We start from the raw sequence: 8,226 nt of genomic DNA, 5'->3' as shown, positions 1-8,226 counted from the left end.
AAATAACCTTGAGTGTGTTTTTGATACGTCTTGAATAGCGAAGATGGTAATGCGGCCTTAAGAACAACACCTTTGGGGTCCGTGCGACGTTAGTGGGTGGCTAGCTCCATTGGTTAAAATAGTTTACACGGGAAGTACCATATTTTACGGCCCATAAGGAAGGCACACTGTCAATAAATTGTTGTGATTAGTTTTTTGTTCATACATAAGGCGCATACATAAGGCGGGCTATAAGACGAGCGATCAATTTATCCAAATAGCCCGGGCGTCCGCAATCTAAACCGCGCCGCTCTTTCTCCTACTCCTCCCACTTTTTCTCCGCGCTCTTTTGGTCTCATTTTGCAACCCAACGTTGGTTCGGCGGCCGTGCGGTCGCCAGCCGTCGCCTGTCGATCAGGCACAACGTGGGGTCGCAAGTTGCTTTTACCGTAGTTTATTGTGTAAGACGGTGGTTTATTTATATAATAATAGTATCGCTACTGGTTTTGAGTGTAGGCAATAAAGCACTACCGTACTTGATTCATACATTAGGCACCCCAGCTTATAAGGCGCACGATCAATTTATGAGAAAAAAAAGGATTTAGATTGCGCCTCATGGTCCGTAAAATACGGTAAATGCGACAAAATAACGATTGTAAAGCGGGCTGTGTCTTTAGTGACGTAATAATTTACAGCTTATATGACGTAACAATAAACTTGCTTCTGTGACGAAACAGTTCATTTACTAGCTTGTGTGACGGCGTAAATGCTCCAGACCCAATGGACGATAATAATGAGAGCTGTTACAGCTTCCATACACATGAATGCACACCTTTAAGTCCACCACAGTCTCTTATATTATAGCTTTTTTTATTCTTGGGATTTTTAGACAAGAAGCCTTTGGATAAATGGAAAATCAGAATGGCAGCCCTGAAGCAGGGCATTTCATATTAGGAGTAAGCACTTGTGTTTTTGTGCGACTGAAAAACCAAGCTAAAGGCGAAACTTATAGTTATTAACACTTCTATTAGGTGTTGGCTGAAAAGCGTCGAAGTAGGTATATTCCAAAATAGATTGTAGGCTACAGTACTGTGTTCGTTTTTTCAACAGGGTTAGGATATGTTTACAGAATTTAACTTATGAAATTAGTTTTAATGGCGTCTCCCAAGATACGTAAATTAGATGTCAGATCACAGCAGGGCTGCGCAGTCGGGACTCCGAACTCGAGTAAGACTAGGTAAAACTACCAGAGTTCGACGCGTGCTCATGCGCAGTACCAAATTTTGAAACTGATAAGGCAGCAAACTGTAAATTGTTAAGGTGGAGTAGCATATGGTCGCATATTTTCCATGACCCCTATGAGTGGATTGCTAAATATCCATCTTATTTTAGTTACGTAAACCGGTGAAATACAGGATATGGTTATAGAGTGTAGAGCAGGGGTCGGCAACCTACGGCTCCCAATGTAATTCCGCCGCCTCTTTGACAAACTAGACACGAGTCCATTTGAAATACTTTTTTTTGCGCTTTGCGCCAACACTTTACTGCCTTCTTAAATGTAATTTTGCGACTTCCAGTCACAAACCGCATCAAGTGAGCGTTCATTCAGTACATTAAAATACATCAAAAATTACCTGCTGTTCTATTGTATGGGTGAACCTCGATTGAATGGCCTTGCCTCTTTATTTATTTAGCACGACATTAAATTAAATTACGACGACGTAATTGTGGAACTTTTGAAAGAAATAGACGTATAGACTTTGTGTAGATAGTGTATATTCCGTGGGTCGTATTACGTAAGTGTATATTTTCTATTTCTTCCATTCTTCATCGGTTTCCGTCAAAAAAACATACCAAGTGTTACATGTAGCCTATTCGATCGAATCGTGACTATAACGTTCTTACTAACAGCAACAGTAAGGGCTTCACAGGGCCTTAAGCCAACCAGCATTTAGTTGATGTTGCGAGTTAGTAGGCACAACAGGTGCTAATACAGAGGTCTATACAGTCTACAGCCAGATGGCGCATTTGTCGCCGCAAGGCGGCGTAATATATTTCTTATTATTGCCCTCCCCTAAAAACGATTCTATCATTCGAGATTGGCGCTCCTAGAGCACGGAGCAAAATGAGCGAAAAAGCTAGTTATGCACAAGCGGCAGGCGAAAGTGCCGGGAGTGCACTGAAAAGGCCTAACTGTTTAAGCTTTAGAGGACCTATGCAGCTTAAAAGAGAAGACTTATGGAATTTAATGAAAGAGGTTGATTTTCCTCTGAAAAAATTTATAGGAATTGCTGAAATAAAAGGGACGCTAGTAGACGTGACGTGTACGACCAGGGAAAATGTACGTGACCTTCATAGAAGACTAATGAATGTGTCATACATTCTTAATGTTCGTCTTTACGAGTCCGATGTGATTAATGTGGGAATTGGTTGGGTACCAATCCCACTCCCGAATGAAGCTATTGAAAGCCGGATTGAAGAACAGTTTGGAGAAGTCAAAAAAATGACACACAGAAAAGACAAAGAAGGGTTATTAACAGGAATGAGAATTGCAACAATGAACAAAGCGGATGTAGAAAAAAATCCAATACCAAGCTATATAAGAATGAACGGTTGTGAATTTTATGTTACCTACCACGGACAAAAGATTACTTGCAAGTATTGTGGCGAAACTGGCCACTAACAAGCTGATTGCGCAAAGCGAAAAGCTGATTACCCACAGCTTCACAGTAAAGCAAACCAATCAGCAATTGCGCCAGGCCAGATTACTAGCTCATCAACGCCTCTGTGCTCAAAACAAAACTGCAGTGCAAACGCTCGAGAATAAAAAGAATCACTGCCCGGGGTTCATGCAGTCCCCGTTGATAACCAAAACAACGCAGAATCTCCAAGCTTACAACTACAAACATCCCGAAAGCGATTCCGCACCAGTCCACCTTTTCTCCCTGACAGTAAATCAAGCATGAGCGAAAGTTACCGTCTCACTGGATTGCCCAAATTGTCACACGGACAGTCTTCTGGATCTCCAATGCCGTCATTTTTACTGCGGCAAATGCAAACAAGAATATAGAGTTACCAACGCATGCTGTGATGACACCGTCTTGTTTTTGGTGCCCTTGGAGGAAACAGTGGCCAACTGCCCCAAGTGCCAGGCCAAAATGAGACTTATGCCCTGCTGTGAGGAAATACAACCGGAGTTTCGAATGGACCGCGATATGTTCGAGTGCATCCAATGCCAAAGGTACGCAATAGCTTGTGTGTGTAACACTGTAAATGCCCTTCCAAACATTACCATGTCCAAGGAATGTATAAATCATCTATGCAAATATAAAGTGATACACTGCAGTTGCGGAAACAAGTCAGCCGAGGTTATTGAACCGAGCCGGCCATATAACTGCAGTTGCGGGTTCCAATATGAATGGGATATCGAACTAGGAGTACAGATGAACAATTAGATGTATTATGGTAACTATTTTGGTGTATATTTTTTGTTGTTGTATAATGAGCTTCAATATTGCATCATTTAATGTGGGGGGTATTCGAAATCCGCGCAAACGAAAGCCAATATTTAACTTTCTAAGAGAAAAAAACTTTAATATTGTCCTTTTGCAGGAAACACACTCATCAGTAAGGGACGAAAAATTATGGGAAATGGAGTGGGGATCTAAAATATTATGGGCACATGGCTCTACTCGCAGTAAAGGAGTTGCCATTCTATTGACAAAAAATACCTCGATGTCGATTAAGGAGCTAGAAATAGACCCCGAAGGGAGGTATCTGGTTGCCTCGTTGACGGTTGAAGGCAAAGAGTTTAAATTGTGCAACGTTTACGACCCAAACAACGACGATCCTAAGTTTTTTGATCGACTATTTGCGAAACTGGCTTCTATTGACAACTCAGAGTTAATTTTGGGGGGTGATTTTAATACGATTTTGCAGGGTAATTTAGATAAAAAACCAGGGTCCCTCTCATTCTAACCGAAACTCTCGTGCTAGAGTTGTATCGCCCATGTAATCCTACAAGTTAAGTGATGCGTTTCGATATTTGCACCCAGCAGCCCGCCAATACTCAATGTTTCAGGTGAACCCCTTGACCGCGACGCGTATTGATTTCTTTTTAATTTTGGAGTCATTATTAAATTGCCTAAGTTCCCAAATATCACATCAGGCATTAAATCAGATCATAAAATAGTAACCCTTTCAATGACAGTCTCGAGTTCTCCTCGTGGCAAAGGATACTGGAAGCTAAACACAAATCTCTTGCTCAACAACGAATACATAAAAAACACGAGGACAATACGTGATTATGTGGCCAACAATCCTAAACATGAGATGAATCCACACATTCGGTGGGATGCTCTTAAAGCAGTAATCCGTGGGGAGTCCATTAAACACAGCGCCAAAGTAAAACGAGCAAACTACAGCCATCAGCAATATTTAGAACGGGCGATAGAAGACATTGAACGAGAATTAACGCTGACAAATCAACACAGCTCGGTTGAAAGCGATAAGTTGGCCAAATTAAAACTGGAGTTAGATAACTAGATTGAAAGACGTACACAGGGTGCTATTATTAGAAGCACAGCGCGCTGGACAGAGATGGGTGAAAAAAACACAAAGTACTTTCTAAACTTAGAGAAACGCCACGTCCAAAAAAAATCAATCAACCGCCTAAAAGTGGGTGATCAAATCCAAACAGATCCAAAAAACATTCTAAAAGAACTGGCCAATTTTTTTGAAAGTGTATACCAGGGATGGCGAACCTTTTCATCGCGCGGGTCACAAACACGACCTTAATCCTTACAAAATGCCAATAAAGTGAGTCATATATTTAATTATTTGTTAAATTCATGCGAACTTTGTTGCTGCGTCGTTTTAAGTGTAATTGTCTGGGTTGGTAATTTAAGGTTTTTGGATGATTTCCAAATTTGGATTCCCACAAATATTGAGAAGCTTATTAGTTAACAAAGCTGCAGCATTTTTTATGGGATTACAGGAATTCAGCAAAAAGATTTTCAGCATGGTTTATTGGTTAAATGGGTTTTTAGAACTTTTAGTCTGCGAACTATTAATTTAATAAAAGCTTCGCCACCCTTTAAGTTTTACAGCGACCAACAAAATGGTTTCAGTTGTTTGCTTTTCTGCACGCATTTGTTGAAGTTATAGCAGCACTTCGTCATATTGTTGTTTACACAGAGAATTTTGTTTTAATCGCTGTGTCGTAATGGAAAATTTTCAGTAAAAATCTATGGCCTAAATTTCTTGCACCCGCATTCAATGTTTGCGATATCCTTGCAGCAAATGTGCAAGATTCAATTGTTTGACACCAATTTTTATGCGTCAAGGCATTTACATCCGTTTTAGCATATGTTTTCAAAACGCCGAATCCACGCCGCGGTGTAAACATAAATCAGTTTCCCCGGTCGTGTGGTTTTAAACTGTTGTCATTTAACTGGAGTCAGAGCCGTTTCGCAATCGCGTTTTGACGTAAAAATTGTATGTTTCGCGAAGTATTATAAGAATTAATGACGTAAATCTTTCTTTATTCGCAGAAATTTTGTTAACTGATTTTCGTCTATAAATAGCGTGTTCAATCAATATAAAATGGCTTTTACTGCTTTTACTCAGACATCAAACTCGAATGCTTTTGTGACTGAACCAGATAGGGGATATTCGCCCCAGCCGCTGCAAGCGGAAAGAACAGGCTTTGTACGCCGAGAATCAGAGTTCTCGCCAATCAGTTCTGCAAGCTCAGACTCAAGCAGAAATTCTCCAGTTAAGAAGATACGTAAACCCTTCGTTAATCTTGATAGACTTCAAGCATCTACTTCAGCAGCTGCTAATTTGCAGCGAAAAGACAATTGAGGAAGTCATCTCGAGGTCCAAGAACACCACCCTTGATCAGACGAATTTCAGGATCCAGATCGCCCAAAAGATCTAGATCACCACCAAGCAGAAGATCACCACCAAGGAGAAGATATCCATCGGAAAGAAGAAGCAATTACAGAAGAAATAGCCACGAACGTTCTCCAGAATCCGAAGATTCTTACGAGCTGTATCTCCCGCCAGCTCCAAGAGCTTCTTGGCGAATCCACGTCCCGTTTAGTGCAGGCACATCAAGAGAGCAAATTGCTTCCGATCGTCTACTTGAAAATAAGGAATCGTGCCCCTTTGTCGATTCGTACTTCAAAGCTCGTGCAGTAACTACTCAAGTCATACTCCAACATCTATTGAAGGCAAGGTCTTGACAGAGGCATTCTTGGCTCTAAGGATATTCCTTAGTGTTCCATTACGTCTTATAACAAGTCTTGTTTCTTCAAAGTGCAGTTAATGTAGGCCTACTCGTCACCCTAAAACACTTTTGCACGACCCACAGATTTCCCAGCCCTGATTTAAACAATATAGTGTTATCTAACGAGGGACTTTTTTTACATTTATCCTTTCATGAAAATAATCGATAATATTTCGGTATTTCTAGAGAGACAAATGGGTCAGTAAAAATCTGTGGTGGGTCACTTCGCAACCCGCGGGACAGTGGTTTGCCATCCCTGGTCTATACAAACCATGCGATGCTAAATATACTAAGACACAAATTAACGTACACTTATCGACATTAAATCTGCCGAGGCTAGACGCAATGCAGAAAGAATCTACATTTATCCTTTCATGAAAATAATTGATAATATTTCGGTATTTCTAGAGAGACAAGTGGGTCAGTAAAAATCTGTGGTGGGTCACTTCGCAATCCGTGGGACAGTGGTTTGCCATCCCTGGTCTATACAAACGATGCGATGCTAAATATACTAAGACACAAATTAAGGTACACTTATCGACATTAAATCTGCCGAGGCTAGACGCAATGCAGAAAGAATGGACCGAGCGCCCAATCACGCTTGAGGAAATTCTAGCGGCAATTGACACTATGCCGAGGAATAAATCCCCGGGCCTTGATGGATTGCCGGTAGAATTTTATCAGACTTTTTGGCATGAGATAAAAACCTTGTTTTACGACGCTTGGATGTATACTGAAGAAACCGGTAAATTTAGTCAAAGTCAAGCGCAGGGTAACACTAATAACTAATCACCGCCCCATCTCTTTGCTTAATGTGGACTATAAAATTATGTCAAAAGTTATAAACAACAGGTTAAAATCCAATATCGAGTTCCTAATCGGTCGAGACCAAAATGGCTTTATGAAGGGTAGATATATCGGGGATAATCTTCGCCTGCTCTTTGACATTATCGATTCCTCCGATTTTTATATTTTTTTATTCCGGGTTCCATACTATCTTTGGACATTTGCAAAGCGTTTGACACTGTTGGTTGGGATTTCATTTACGCAGCATTAGGAAATTTTGGCTTCGGACATAACCTAATAAACTGGATAAAATGTTGTTATGCGGAACCTACCTGTAAAATAACCAACAACATCTTTTTGTCGCGCGAATTTAAAATCGAAAGAGGTGTCCGGCAAGGAGACCCATTATCTCCGACGCTTTTTTTGCTATACCGGTATATCGAATGTCTAGCAACGGCGTTGCGAAAAGACGAATTTGTAGGAATACAACTGAATAACGACGAATTTAAAGTATCTCTACTTGCTGATGATACTTACGTTAGTCTTTTTAAGAGGCGAACAGAAAGATTTCGAACGAATATTTGGTGTGCTAGATAAATTTGGAGACATGTCCGGATGTAAAATCAATATGCAAAAATCGCTTGCATTCCATGTAGGAGCCAATCGCTCTTCGACAGAAAAACCTTACGCGAACAAAGGCCTCGAGTGGCCAGAACACTCATTTAAGTACTTAAGTGTAAAAATCTCACTAAAAAAACCAAAGGAACTGTTTCCGCTTAACTTTGGTGAAGTTGTAAATAAAATTAGTGCAGTCTTAAACATTTGGACCGCTCGGGGGCTAACTCTTCTGGGACGAATTTGTATCCTAAAAAGCTTAGTGATTCCCACACTAATTTACAAAATTATTGTTCTTTCGGTCAACCTGCCCGAAGCATGGATGCGTAAACTAAAAACGAAATTATTTCAGTTTATATGGGGGTCTAGATGGGAGAGAGTCAAGCGAACAAAAATATGCGCAAATGCTGAACACGGAGGAGCAAATATGTTGGACGTTGACGCATATATTATGTCGCTGAATATTAAATGGATGTCAAAACTTTTTGACGACGAGTATATTGGACCGTGGAAAACGCTTGAAAAAGGCGTTCTAACAGACAAAGAACTCGAAT

General features: G+C 40.6%; 1 pseudogene; it reads left to right on the top strand.

Moving 5' to 3' along the window:
• Nucleotides 1-2,104: 2,104 nt before the first annotated feature.
• LOC146148571 (uncharacterized) lies at nt 2,105-3,434 on the top strand (annotated as a pseudogene).
• The last annotated feature ends 4,792 nt before the right edge of the window (nt 3,435-8,226 follow it).

Source organism: Ascidiella aspersa, chromosome 4 (genome assembly GCF_963924565.1).
Source record: "Ascidiella aspersa chromosome 4, kaAscAspe10.2, whole genome shotgun sequence".
NCBI lineage: Eukaryota > Metazoa > Chordata > Ascidiacea > Phlebobranchia > Ascidiidae > Ascidiella > Ascidiella aspersa.
This window is presented reverse-complemented; position numbering and strand designations above follow the sequence as displayed.